At 32.9% G+C, this 15876-nt stretch overlaps 1 pseudogene; it reads right to left on the bottom strand.

Annotated features, from left to right (window-relative positions):
- Nucleotides 1-7883: 7883 nt before the first annotated feature.
- On the bottom strand, nucleotides 7884-12898 carry LOC148761731 (uncharacterized; annotated as a pseudogene).
- Nucleotides 12899-15876: the final 2978 nt, after the last annotated feature.

The following is a 15876-nucleotide window of genomic DNA, read 5'->3' as shown; positions in this document are numbered from 1 at the left end:
ATGATGCCAAAAGTACCTCTAGATATGTATTTACTTTTGGAATTGAGTGGTTTCATGGAATTCACATAAGCAAGAATCAGTGGCACAATCCTCAGCAAAAGTAGAGTACATAGCAGCTGCTACAGCTGCAAACCAAGGGATATGGTTGAGAAAAATTCTACTTGATCTTGGAATGCCATTGATGAATCCTACCAAGGTGTTTGTTGACAACAAATCTGCCATATCAATATCTCAAAATCCATTTTTCCATAAGAGAACTAAACACATTGATGTAAAATATCATGCTTTAAGGGGATGCTTAAAAAAAAGGTGAAATTCTTGTACAGTATTGCTCATCTGATGATCAAGCTACCTACATTATGACTAAGCCTATCTCCAAGGCTAAGTTTGAACATAATCAAGAAATGCTTATGGTGAAGAATGCAAGCATTAAGGAGGGGTGTTGAAAATAATGCTTGCATGGCCTAGTGTCTGTGGATGTGTACTTAGCAGATTATTTGAATTAAGACATGCAGTTACTTGTAGTTATTTCATGTAAAGTTGTTTTTAAACTTCCTTTAACACTTGTAATCCATGCCTTAACACTTGAATCCATGTCTTGACAAGTGTTATGCATGTAACTATCTTTTTTGTGTATAAATAGGGGTGTCTTATATGAATAAAGCGTGCCTTTCATCAAAGCAATTTTTGTTCTTCTATAAATTCCTTATCTGGTTTGTTAACAGTTGCTTCATACAGTAACTTTATTTTTGTGCTTATTTTATCTCCAATACATACATACATACATACATATGTTATATGCTTGTGTCTAGCAATTTACTACTTTGAATGAACAACCATACATTTAGACCTTTTCAAGTATTTTTCATGGGAAATAACCTAGTAGCAAACATTAAAATTCACATGTGCTGAAAATTTGATTAATAAAAAACACTCACAAATTAACATTAAAAAAAAGTTAAACTGCTAAGGTAATTGAAATTCTTAGGTTCTATCCTATATTTCTAATTAATTTCCACCACTCAATACCAAGCCAACTGTGATGACCACTTATATGTCACCAATTAAAACTGACATGGGGGAATGAGTAAGTCAGAGTATTTTTCTGAGGCTACAAATGAAGCTAGGTCTTTATAATAGGCTTTCCAGCTTTATTTATCACCGGCTTTAACTGTTATAGAATAGGAAATGTGTAAATTTTCTTTTATTAATTAATGTAATTATAGGAATTAAAAATCACCATAATTATAGGGATTGGGAATAATCATAATTATAAGGATTTTATTTTCTTTATTTTCTTTATTTTTTTTCTATTTTAGAGATGTTTAGGCTGTATATATAGATGATATATTATGAATGAAAAATGCTGAGTTCTCTCTTCCTAAATAACATGGTATCGGAGCTGTTTTGGCAGATTTGTTTCCTTTGAAATAGAGTTCTTAGTTTCTCTTTTGCAACCAAACCTAGGTCACCCATATAGGGTGACAATTTGATCTCACAGTCAATACTAGGATGAGACTCACCTACTGATCAACTTCTTCCTAGAATCCTGCCATTGAAGTCCCCACGAGTGGCTGTCATACGCCGCTTTTAGTTTCTAGTTTTGTTCCATCTGTTAGAGATTCACTCCAGTCTTCTCTTTTGGTCTTCACACTGGAAAGTTTCAACAAAATAGTTTGGTATTCTTGTTGGGTTTTGTTACCGGGTTTTCAAGATGGTAGAGTTTGTGCTAGAGAAAAAATCAATGGTAGTGGCTGATGTGATTCCTATGATGACAAAGGTCACAGAGCATAAGCTTACTGGTTCCAATTATTTGGATTGAAGCAAAACAGTTTGAGTCTATTTAAGAAGCATTGATAAGGATGATCATATAACTAATGATCTTCCTACTGATAATACAAGGCAAACTTGGATGAAGGAAGATGCACGGCTATTCCTAAAAATTCGAAATTCCATTAACAGTGAGATTATTAGCTTGATCAATCATTGTGAGTTTTTTGAATAGTTGATGGATTATTTATATTTTTTATATTATGATAAAGGAAATACCTCTCGTATTTATAAGGTATGTAAACCATTTTATAGCGTAGAGAAACAAGATAGGTCTCTCACAACCTATTTTATGGATTTTAAAAGAATTTGTGAGGAGCTTAATGTTCTGTTGCCTTTTAATCCTGATGTGAAGGTTCAGCAGGCTTAACGGGGAGCAAATGATGGTTATGAGTTTTCTTGCAAGTCTCACTCCAAAGCTTGAGATTGTCAAATCTTAGATTCCTTTTGGTTTGGAGATCTCCTCTCTGTATGACACCTTTACGAGAGTACTTCGCATAGAAAGCCCTAGCTTCACATTGGCTCAAACTAATAACAGTGCTTTTGTAAGTCATCAGAATAATAGAAGTGGTAATAGAGGAAGGGGAACAAGCAATCATAACCAAGATGTTGATAATCGTAGTTAAGAGTCAATAGGAATTATGTGCTATTATTGTCATGAGCCGGGCCATGCAAAACATTTTTGTAGGAAACTCCAAAATAAGTCTCAGCGAGGTCAATCAACAAATGTTGCAGATTCTAATGCTTCATATTCTGATAAGACTATTCTAGTTTCTGCATATGAGTTTGCCCAATTCTCTTAGTACCAGGAATCATTAAAATCCACTACTTCTCCTATCACCGCTATCGCACATGTCTTATTTCCTCATCATCCAAATAGGTCATTGATTTTAGTGCCTCAGATCACATGACAGGTAATTCAATATATTTTCCACTTTCCAATCACATACAACCTCTTCTAATATTTCTTTAGCAGATGGATCAACCTCTTGTGTTCTTGGTTCAGAAACTATTCTAACTCCATCAATTTCGTTGTCCAATGTCTTAAATCTACCTAGGTTTTCTTTTAATTTAATCTCAGTTAATAAACTCACTCGTGCCTTGAATTGTTGTATCTCATTCTTTCCCGATCTTTGTCTATTTCAGGATCTTACTACAAAACGGATTATTGGTAGAGGTTGTGAGTCTGAAGGTCTCTACTACCTTGACACACAAGTGCCAAGATCCATTACTTGTTCAAGTGTATTGATAGCTTGTAAAGTGCATTGTTGGTTAGGACATCCTTCTTCGTCTTCCTTAAAAAAGATTATGTCCTCAATTTCAAAATGTATCTTTGTTGGATTGTGAGTCATGTCAGTTTACCAAACATCATCGTCTCCTTTCAGTGTCTAAAGTCAATAACGGGCTGTGTCCACTTTTGAGTTAGTCCATTCTGATGTTTAGGGTCCTTATCCTATTGTGTCTAAGTCTGATTTTAAATACTTTATTACTTTTGTTGATGACTATTCTCGTGTCACTTGGCTATACTTAATGAAAAATCGTTTTGAGTTATTCTCTATTTTTTGTGCCTTTTGTGCTGAAATAAAAACATAATTTAATGTTTATATGTGCACGTTGCGAAGTGATAATACCAAAGAATATTTTTTTGATAAATTTCAATCCTATATGACTTAGAATGGCATTCTCCATCAATCTTCTTGTATTGATACACCCTCTCAAAATGGAGTTGCCGAGATAAAAAATAGACATCTCTTTGAGGTACCCTAAGCACTTTTTCAGATGAAAATTCCTAAACAGTTTTGAGCTATTGCTGTCTCCACAGCTTGTTTTTTGATTAATCGGATGCCCTCCTCTATCCTTCATGGCAATATTCCCTATATTGTCTTTTTTTCTTCTAAGTCTTTGTTTCCTATTGAACCTAGGATATTTGGTACTAGGTGTTTTGTTCGTGATGTTCGTCCCCAGGTCAACTAATCAGATCCAAAATCTCTCAAGTGTGTATTCCTTAGGTATTCTCATCTTCAGAAAGGCTACAGATGTTATTCTCCTACTCTTAACCGATATCTTGTCTCTACAGATGTCACTTTCCTTGAAAATACTCCCTTTTTTTCCTTATCTTCTAGTTATGATAGTCAGGGGGAAGGAAGATGATCTTCTAGTTTATAATGTTACCCATTCTGTCAGTACCACAAATATTCTTGCACCTGATCCTGCACTTGCTCGGCCACCTATTGTCTATGTCTATTCCAAACAACCAGAGACTCTGACTACATGCCTTTTACCAGTCTCTTCGCCATTGAATCCAATCTCCAGTGATCATGATCCTAGTCTTCATCTCCCTATTGCTCTTCGGAAAGGTAAACATTAGTGTACTTATTCAATTTCATCCTTTGTTTCTTATGATAACTTGTCTTCTTCTTCTAGTTCATTTATTGCATCCTTGGATTCTGTTTCAATTATTAAAACTATTCATGAAGCTTTATCTCATCTTGGTTAGCATGCTACTATGGTAGAGGAAATGGTGGCTTTAAATGGTAATGGTACTTAGGATTAGGTAGATTTGCCTGCTGGGAAGAAAGCTATTGGGTGCAAATGGTGTTTGCTGTAAAAGTAAATCCTGATGGATCAGTGGCTCACCTTAAAGCTCGTCTTGTTGCTAAAGGGTATGCCTAGACTTATGGTGTTGATTATTCCAATACTTTCTCTCCAGTGGCTAAACTTACCTCTATTCATTTATTCATCTTTATGGTGGCTACCTATGATTGGCCTTTACATCAATTAGATATGAAGAATGCTTTTCTACATGGTGACCTCCAGGAAGAAGTGTATATGGAGCAACCACTTGGTTTGTTGCTTAAGGAGAGTATGGGAAAATCTGTCATCTTCGAAAGTCCTTGTACGGCCTGAAACAAAGCCCTCATGCTTGGTTTGGCAAATTCAGTGAGGCAGTTCAGAAGTTTAGGATGAAGAAGAGTAAGTGTGATCTGTTGGTATAAGCCCTACAAGCCAATCGTGGTTGTATGGGAATTACGATTTTGAGATATTTATGTATGACAATTTGTTATTCATAATAACAGTGAGGTAGTTCTTTGTCCATAAGTTTGTAATTTAATTACTTTTTTGTACTTATGTAGATAAAGCCCATGGAACTATATATACCTTGTAAAGGAATTGTATTGGGATACAATTATGAGATCCTTATCCATTAAAGCATTGTTCCTAAAAGTTCCTGATCATTGTATTATTGAGACAAAGCATCAATAATGCTCAAAGATTGGCACATGTTATGTTCTTTACTTGTGAAGTAAGCAATCATTCTCATAGGTTGAAGTATAAAGATACTTGGAACTAGAATATGGGTGCCTTGCCATGTGAGAGCGAGTTCACTGAACATGATCCGCCATAAGAAGTGCATTTGGTATTTCACTCAAGTGTTTATGCAATACTTCTCATATGTCAGTTGTGTAAATACTCCCTAGACTTGAGACACCAGGTTGTCTTATGTGTGGAGTGCTATGCTTTGATTTCATCCCTATGGGTGCCTAACCAAGGATGCCAAAACAGGATGTTTTTGGGTATAGCATGAAGCATGTGAAGGCAGATGAGTGGTCAAGATCGGAATCATCACCCTAAGTGATTCAAGGGAGAATATCTCATTAGTTCTTGGTTGATATTAACTTAATCAAATCCTTGGCCAATGTGATTAGGAGATTATGAAATGAGCTTCATAAGTCTCCATAAAGCTAATGATTTAACTGCAAGAACAAATATGGAGATTAATAAGAGTAGGTACTGCACCAAGCTCTTATCATCTTCGAGATATATGATGAGGGAATGAATTACACTGAAAAACTATACACTGAAAGGTTGTCAAAGAATCCTTTGACTCTCCTAACAATTGGGTGGCCATGATACATTGCTAGATGCCAATCATGGTCTATGGAATTGAATTAGTTAATTTAAAATTGAATATGATTCATTTAAATTAATTAATTAATAATATTATAATTCAATTCCATTGCCAACATGTTAGGAACCTAATGGGTCACACACAAAGGTTGTAATTTGGATTAAATTGAAAGTGTGATGATTTAAGTTAGACCTAAATCAAATTCTAGGTTTTAACTATTAAGGACCTAATTAAAAAAGTTTAATTAGGTATTGGTTAAATATTATAATTGTTATAATATTAAGGACTTATTTTGCAAATTTTAATAAGTTAAACCTAGATATAAATATCACATTATAGCCACTCTTTTTTTTTTGGAGAAGATTTTTCTCTTGAGTGGTGCCACTCTTAAGACGTTTATTTTCTTTTGAAAACTTCTCCTTTGATTCTTTGCTGGAAATCAAAGAAGAAAAAAGGACAAATCATTGTCCATTTGCTAGCACAAGCCCGTGGCATAAAGCTTTCTCATTGAGTAGGATCCGTTGCAATCGTGTGTGCATCATTAGAGGCCAAGCAATTGAGTGGCTGGGATTCTTTCACACAAAAGGTGTTTGTGTTTTGTCACCAAAAGGAATCTATTTAATTATGATATCACTTGGAAAGGTATATTCTTTTTTTGATTTTATGTGGTACATAACGTTGCATAAAACAACCAAGGTGATCCAAAGGTAGGAGGCATGGTTTTATTTTTATTTCAACCTTTTTTTATTCCGCTGCGTTGATGCTCTAATCGTGTCGTTCCTAGCATGATCACTCAGTGTTTTATAAATAGTCTGAGGCTGGGATAATTTTGCTAGTAGTATATGTTGATGATATTGTCATTACCAGGAGTGACATTACAGGTATTTCATCTTTCAAATCCTTTCTTCATACCTAGTTTCAGAAAAAAGATTTGGGATTGTTGAAGTATTTCTTGGGTGTCTTGATATTGCATATTCTATTAGTGTTGTAAGTCAGTTTGTGTCTACTCCAACAATTATCCATTGAGCAGCTTTGGAACAAATCTTATGTTATTTGAAAGGGGTTCCAGGATGTAGTCTATTTTATGAAAATCATAGACATATTAATATTGAATGTTTTTCAGATGCAGATTAGGTAGGTTCCAAGAGTGATAGGAGATCCACTACGGGATATTGTGTTTTTATTGGAAGGAATCTGGTCTCATGGAAAAGTAAGAAGCAGAATGTAGTATCTCGGTCTAGTGCAGAATTAGAATGCAAAGCTATGGCGTAAACTGTGTGTGAGGTAGTATGGATGTATAAGCTAAAGTGAAGTTGGTCTTAAGTCTTCTTTGTCAGCAAAGCTGTTGTGTGATAATCAAGCTGCTCTCCATATTGCCTCCAATCCCGTGTTTCATGAACGAACTAAGCATATTGAAATTGATTGTCATTTTGTTCGTGAAAAGATTTAGCAGAAGTTCATCTCTACAAGATATGTAAAAATTGAAAACCAACTAAGAGATATCTTCACAAAAATGTTAAATGGACCTCGAGTTGATTATATTCGTAGCATGCTGGGCATGATTAACATCTATGCTCCAACTTGAACGGAGTGTTATAAAATAGGAAATGTATAAATATTCTTTTATTAATTAATGTATTTATAAGAATTAAAAATCACCATAATTATTGGGATTGGGAATCATCATAATTATAAGAATTTTATTTTCTTTATTTTTTGTATTTTTTTTCTATTTTAGATATGTTTAGGCTATATATATAGATGATGTATTATCAATAAAAAATGCTGAGTTTTCTCTTCCTAAATAACATTAACCAAATCTAGGCAAAAATAAAAGATATGCTTCTCCAAGGAAACAAGCCCAAGCAACCTGAAGTTTGTTTCATTTTCATATTAAACAAACTATGGTTCTCCTCTCTGCTTAAATATGATGTTTGTGGGAATCATTTTATTAACTGATTTCTCCATATTTATTGTCATTCTTCTTGAATTAGCTTTGGCATAAGATACTGTGTGGTTAAGATTTTTTGTGCTAATTTATTTTCTCTTCGATTTGGAAGTCAAAGAGTGGGATTATCCATTGTATTTCAGGGAAAAAAAAAAAAGAGAAAAAAGATTGCTGAAATGACACCTTGACCCAAGCTCAAGCTTGATAATCCCTGACAAGCCAAATACAAAGAATATTAATGAAGCTTAAGCTTGAGCAAAAGCTAGAGTCTGAAGGTGCTCCAAATATGCTGAAGCTAAACCCAATTAATCAACTCAGCTCAGCTCAACTGCAGCTACAAAAATTAATCAACTCAGCTCAGCTCAACTGCAGCTACAAAATGTACCATCACATCTTAACAAAACAGCGATAAAATTATCTAAAACCGAAAATGGGGGATGGGGGCTATATTTACCATCTCCAAGCAGGATTTGATTCAGGAGGGCAACAAATCATTGAAGTCCTAAAGTCAAGCATGAAGTCCAATCCTGATTCAGCAGAAATCACAAAACGTTAGAAATCAATCAAAAAAGAATTCAATAAAAACACTTTTGCAAACAGAAGAACTACTTTGGCAATTGACAAACTCTCCCGAGAAATGTTTAATAAAGTTATCGGTACAAATACTATTTTTATCCCAGGGAAAGAAAATAGCAATCAGGAAACACTATAGTCGCTCAGTGAGGTTCAACATTACAAGCATATACGAGTCAAACACCTGCACAGAGAGTCTATACCTTAAGCCAAAATAATTGGCAATGGCATCATCGGGTAAAACGTATGTTTCTAAATAAACAAGAGTACCCTTAAACTAATTCAGAAGCCAAACTGGCAACAGGGAATGACTAGTAACATGGATTCTCAAATTGTAAGAGCATGATTTTTCTCAACGGATATCATTCATTAAGTATTGGGTTCAACAAAAAAAAAAAAAAAAAAAGAACACATAATTGTAGTCAGTCTCGATCCACTTGTCCATAAATTATATCATATTCATCTTTAGGCCTATAAGTTCCCAGTCCAGTCACACATCCACCATTGCTCATAGAACACCTGGATCTTGTGTTCTGTTAACAGCTTCAACCATCATAAAATGCCAAAATGAGTCCAGGTAATTGTTTAACATCCCACCACCCATCACAAAGTTCACAATATCTAGCATAAATTAGAAGAGTACTTAACCTGATTGGTTGGCAACAAACATGTCAATTGATTCTTTTCATAATCCAAATTCAAATCTAATTGGATCCCTATTCCCACCCTCAATCCATGATGCCATATAGACAAGACATTAATCAAAATTTTAGTACCTGCTACTTTGGAATCATCACAAAGGGGGAGACAAAGCGCAGAGACAACTGACGGAAGAGCACTGCAATTTATGCCAAGAGACTGCTGGAGATAAAAGATTGGGCTGCTAACATCTCCTTGCAGTGAAAGCTACTTTTGTTGCCTTCTTTATCTCCCTTTGGGACACATTCCAACAAAGACTGAAGAGTTTTTGTGTTTGATCTGTCTGAAAACTTGGTAATCCAATCATTAATTTCCAAGAAAGCTTCCCCTGAATTATAGAAGCAGTAAGCAAGAGTAATAGTTTCAATGTCAAGGACTCCTCATGTGATGCCTCCTTTAAGATCACTGGGAGATAGAGACCAGATTCTTTGCACTGAAACATTTTTCTAGACTTGGACTTTAAGGCAGTAGAAGTAGCCCAAATAAGAAAACTTGAGAGCTTCTCTCGATCCTGCAAAATACATCCAAAGGGAATCTATTGTTTAGTGAAGGGAACAAGGGAGCACAATAGTGGATATAGAACAGAAGAAGTAACATAAGAAAATATGGATTGAAAGAACTCCTTTCTCATCTTCTTGCTTACTTTCCTTCTTCAGAGCAAGGTATTGATTTAAACAACTAAAAAACCACATTAATCTAACCCAATAATGTCAAAGCATTAAACAGAGTGCTATATATTTATCTGACACATATGAACCTACTAAGATGCACGAGGTACAAATAGATAAGCATCAATGTTAGGTAACAATGAATCCCACTTCTCTTTTATGCTTGGAGCTGCTTGGGAGTTTTTCAACAAAACTTATGAGGCAAAATGTTTTTCCTGTCCTCCATTTGAAAGAAAAAGAGATATTAAGGGACCTTAATCAGCAAAAATGATGATTGTACAAAACTATTTGACATTATAAAACACCAGTCATAAAGTTCTGTCAGGGTACATTATATACATGTAGAGACATAACTATTTATACTCATCAAAAAAAGCGATAGAGAGAGAGAGAGAGGAACCATGCAAAACATGTCAACAGGAGGTGTGCTCATAAGTATAGCTTTAAGCCCACACTCTGCATTTCCACTAGATCTTCCAAGTCATGCTCATAACAGCTTGATAGAATTGAAATAAACCATGAAGTGATAGGGTGAAATGAGGCTGGTTCATTTGCCTTTCCCGGGATATTTTTAGTGTTGATTTGATAATCTGTGAAGTTGGATTGACAAAAGCAGCATGTTCATTTATCAACTTCATGCCACCAACTAGAAGTTTATATAGACGAGATGCAAGTTCCATCAGCTGTTCAAGGGCGTAGCTTTGCAACCATTCAGTGATAGCTTTTGATGAAATAACCTCGGTGACAACCTGAATTAAAAAACAGAAACATTAGCAAATAAAGCATTAAAGTTAACATTTAACATATCCATAGAGCACATCGGGCATTAAAGGTTCATATAACTATGAATTAGCATTTAAGTATTGGAACTATCTTAAATAAGTTGCTTATCCAAAAAAATAAAAAAATAAAGACTATCTTAAGTTATATTAAGATAATGAAATCCAAGCAGCACCCATACCATTTGTCCTACCATAGTGTTTGATTAAGAATTATTTTCATCATAGAGCAATTCTGATAGTTCATAGCAATGACAACAAAGATGAAAACACTAACTCAGTTTAAATTAGAAAGACAAACTTGAAATTTTGCTAAATCAGAAATCGGTTTCACATAAATCATGAAATAGAGAAATTACATCCACCTCACAATACATAAATCACACACTAATTCATTTATTTGGATACCATTCCAAAGTTTGCACTCAAAACATTGCATGGCTAATTGTAAGTCTTTAGAAATGCATGGTCCCATTTAGGTGGGTTGAAGAAACTGCACCTAAAACCAATACTACCCAACCTTTCTAGTCTACTTAAATTATCAACAGGGATACAGCTTCTATATCTGAATTATGTATCACTCACTAGGGATGGCAATTAGGTAGGTAAATGGTGACCTACTCTGTCCAAGGGTGTAGCCACATAGTGGAGAGGGGTAAAATGACACCAATCACCTTCAAGAAAATATAAATTGTGTATTAAGTAAGTTATCTAATATTGACCTCAGTAAATCACGGAAAAAACTTTTTAAGAGAATGGAGTCAGAGAGTAAATTTCATCTTCACTCTAGCACTTCAATTAGATAATTTCCTTTTTGTTAAATTATTTTGAATTGGTACATAAGCCACATGATAAACTGTAATCTAAAACTCGTACAAGTTAAATGGGGGAACAATTGACCCAACCCTGAAAAACCTGCCCAAAGGCCAAAACCCAACATGACCTAATCTGAGCTGACTTCAAAAGCCAACAATCCAAACCTGACCCCAAGGGTGTGTTTGGATGAGGAATTAAAAAAAAAAAAAAAGAACAATGATGTTAGAGATAGAAAAAGAAAAAGATGGAGAAAACATGTTATATGGGTGTCATTAGATTTGTAAATAAGTATAGATGTTAGTAATAATATTGAAAAGGTCAAGAAACATATGTAAAAATGAAAAGATCTAGAAACGTATTTAAAAATGAGTTATTGTAGTTAGAATGAAAGAAAATAAAAGTTACATCTAAGAGGAAAGAGAACAAAAGTTTATGTCTTACTAAAGGAAATCAAGGCATTCACAAATGGTGTCATTTGAAATGAGAAATTTGGGCCTTCAAAATCCCTTATCCAAATTCCAAGAATTTTGACAATTCCAATTTTTATTGTCATATTAACACATATAAACACATAATACAAAAGTCACAACCCATAGTGACCCAAAGTCCCAAACCCAAAACAACTCAACCCAAACTTAAACTGACCCACCTGCCCCCAATTGCCACCTCCGGCAAAAGTGGCAACAGGCCTTTGCAAACTATTGGATTAAACCATTTGAGCAAAACCTGAAAGAGGAACTATTTATACTTTACAGACATGCTTAGCATGAGCAAGAAATGACAAACAAGGGATGTCAAATTGGAGAAAGGAATTTGCTATGGATCATTGCAGAATTTTCACAGACAAATCATCAAGAAAAACTTAAAAGAAGCTGTGCCTTAATGATAACCTCGTTTACAGCAAGAAAGAAGATCTAGTTATTCATAATAGAGTAGGCGGATTGAGTTATATTTTGTGGTCATTAAAAGTAGTGACAGCCTCAGAATCAAGCTAAACGCATGAGGCCCGTGATGACAACAAAGAGAGAGCAGAGTCGGGATGCCACGAATTGAGGAGAAAATAAAACTTTTATTAGAATGTTAAGGAAATAAGATCCTTAAAAATTTCGAAGGAAAAGGGCCAGTGTCTTAGAAACTGTAAGGTATAAGAAGGTTCCAACACATGATGCCAAAAATCATAGTACGAAGGTCATTTTGTAGAATCAAGTGGAAGAAGGTAATTACCTCTATAACCACAGCCAGCCCAGTTAAGAAAATTCTCTTTTCATCTCCAAGCAGCTCCCTGCTATAGGTTGAGAATACATGACAACCATGAAAACAGACTGCACTGCTCAACCAGATAACGAGCCATTTTATGCAACTGAACAGACTTTTTCAGTATCTGCAAAGCAAAAAAAAAAAAAAATAATAATAATAAATAAATAAATAAATAAAAGTGCCTTACCTTTGAAGAAGCTCATCGACAACAGTACTAAATCTAGCAATAAAGTAACTTTCACATCCACTAATTCAAGCATAGAATTTGTTCCAATTACATTGGCTTTAAATATTGAACTTAAATGACATTGAATAAATGGAAGAAGACCAGTTGAGATAAAAAATGCAAAAATTAAATATCATATATCAAATAGACCACCAGCTTCAAAGTTTCACAAGATAATGGGCCAAGCTGCATTCCGAGTGTGTGTGTGTGTGTTCTTATCAAGAATACAACTTGAGAGTTGCCTTCGAAGCTTGGTTACATGGAGAGCAGGGAAAATAAAAGCTTCTTAAGGAACTTCAGATTAGTACCTGAGCATTTGATTTATTAATTAGTGTATAATTCCTTATTTAAAGAGTAAGGTTTGAATCCACTTTTTCTCAATTATAAAAAAAAAACCTCAAATTAGTTAACAAAATCAAAGAGAAATAAATTTACGATTTTACCCTTTTTGTAAAATGTTCATATTTTTTTTTCTTTCAAATTGGGCTTAATAATTTATTAAAATGTGGTTTTCCAAATAAAAACTTTCAAAAATTAGAAACTAAAAGTAATTGCTAGAAGTTCACTCATCAAAATTACTTTTCTACCCATATGATAAAAATTAGGGGTTCTATACACAACCTTGTGAGACTCCCCTATGGACTTATTGGTGAAGCTTATAGTAGGACGAGGGAAGGCATTTCCAAATCTTGAGAAATAAAAATAGTTAGTTGGTAAATTGAATTATTTGACATTGACTCGTCTTGATATTTCTTTTTTAGTGAGTGTAGTAAGTCAATTCATGTCAATGCCTACTACTATTCATTGGGATGCTTTGATTCGTATTTTAAAATATTTAAAAAGGGCATCTGGCAGAGGCGTTGTATATGGAGATCATGGACATACTTGACAACTTATTGATGCTGATTGGGTTGGGTCACTAGATGATAGGAAATCTACAAAAAGATATTGTGTGTTTTCGATAGGAAATTTGGTATCATAGAAGAGTAAGAAGCAAAATGTATAGGGATGTCGATAGGTAGGGTACTTGCACTCAATTAAGTTGTCGAGTACTCGAACTCGATAATTACTTAGATATTGTTTAAATTTACTGTCTTAACCTGAACACTAATACATACTCATTATATGATAATTATCCGAATCCATTTAATAATCCGATTATATTAAAAAATTTTATTTAACTCTTCATGGGTACCTAATTACCCAAATCCAAATCCAAACCCATATCAATATACAATTAAACTATATTTACAATTCACATCTATATTCTATACCATTCACTAATAATTTAATTTATAAAAACAAATAAACAATAAAATTACAAGTTTAGAGCAATCATTGTTTAATTCAAATTTATAAAAGCAAACAAACAATAATTATATTCTAATCTCACAACTTCTCTTTAGGTATATATATATATATATATATATATATATATTATAAGTTTATATAAATAAAGGTATATATATTTATAATTAATAATTTATAAGTTATAATTTTTGTAACGTTAACACAAAATAGAAAGTAAATATGCTTATATTAAAAGTAAATATGTCATAGTAATTATATTCTTTATAAATTAACACAATATATAACGTATATATATATATATATATATATATATATATTAAAAGGTATTACAAGTTGATCAATAATCATATTTTCATAAATTAATTTAATTAACTCTATAGGTTTCTCTTTAATTACATGACATTAAAAAAAATAAGTTACAAAACTATTTTAAACTCATAGTCTCTTTTTAAATATATATATTATTATAAGTTTTTGGAAACAAAGTTACATATATTATAACTAATAATTTTATAAGTTATAATTTTTATAAAATACAAAATAGAAAGTAAATATAGTTATATTAAAAGTATGTATATATAATAGTAATTATATTTCTTGGAATATGATAATATATTTATATTATTTAAAGAGAAAATTATAAGAAATAACCCTCCTCATATGCTGTTTTTAGAAATAACTATCAATATAAAAGCTGTTTTTACCCAACTATAACCATGAAATTACACAAATACCCTTAAAAACATCTCAAATAAATTAAATGCTCTCAATTTTTTTATCCCGTCATTCATCTGCCATGCTGCTATGCTCCCAATTTTTCTCTTTTGCTATCTAGCTCCTTTTAATTTTACCACCACACTATCTTTTTCTATATCTCGTCATCTTACTATATTGCCATTTATCTACAAATTCAAGAGCATAATATGGAACATAATAACATATTCTTGGTTTATTGATTTACATTTACAAAAATCTCTCTCTGTCTATCTCTCACCATCTTATCATCGATCTACAAATACAAAAGTATGGCATGGTGAGTAATAATAGCTTTTTCGGTTTATTGATGTTGAGCTTTTCAATTATTCAAGTATGGTATAACATGCCTTGGTGTGTAACAAAATTATTCATGTCTTAGCATGTAACATCAGTAGGAAAAGGAAGGTTTAACATGTAATATCTCGTGATAACGTTTGGTGTTGAAGCTTTGGCCTTAGTATGTAACATTTGGTGGTTGAACCTTTGGTCATAGTGTGTAACATTTGGTGTTGAAACTATAACCTTTGCATGTAAAATCTGCTGCTGAAGTTTTAGTGTGTAACATCTTTTACTGAAGTGTGTAACATTTTTTTGAACACGATGTGCAACAACAACATTTATTAATATATGACATGTAACTTGGTCTTTTGTATTTTACTATAACATAAACTCTTGTAGTTAAAACGTGTAACAACTTTTTTTTTAAGTGTAACAATATTTTTTTGAACATGGCATGAAATAATAACATTTTTTAAATATAACGTGTAACTTGTTCTCTATCTTTATATTTCACTAAAATATAAAATTTTTAGAGTTAAACACCTTCATAATAGAGATAAAGTTTAAAATCAAAAAAAGAATTGGAAATGAAAAGGAAGATACATTGAAAAATTATTTAACATCAAATTGAGATAAAATGGATTTGAACAAAAAGATATTATCCTGAAAAATTATTCAACGTCAAACTGGGATAAAATGGATTTGGACAAAAAGATATTATCCAAAATCCTCTAATTCGGATAATTAACTTTTAAGTTATTTTATTTGTTACATTTCCTATAATTATAAAAAAAATGGCATTTAACTTTAATAACAAGAAAGAA

Source organism: Theobroma cacao, chromosome 7 (assembly GCF_053813885.1).
Source record: "Theobroma cacao isolate CCN51 chromosome 7, ASM5381388v1, whole genome shotgun sequence".
Classification (NCBI taxonomy): Eukaryota; Viridiplantae; Streptophyta; class Magnoliopsida; order Malvales; family Malvaceae; genus Theobroma; species Theobroma cacao.
Note: the sequence above shows the minus strand (reverse complement) of the source record. Positions and strands in the feature narration are given on the sequence as shown.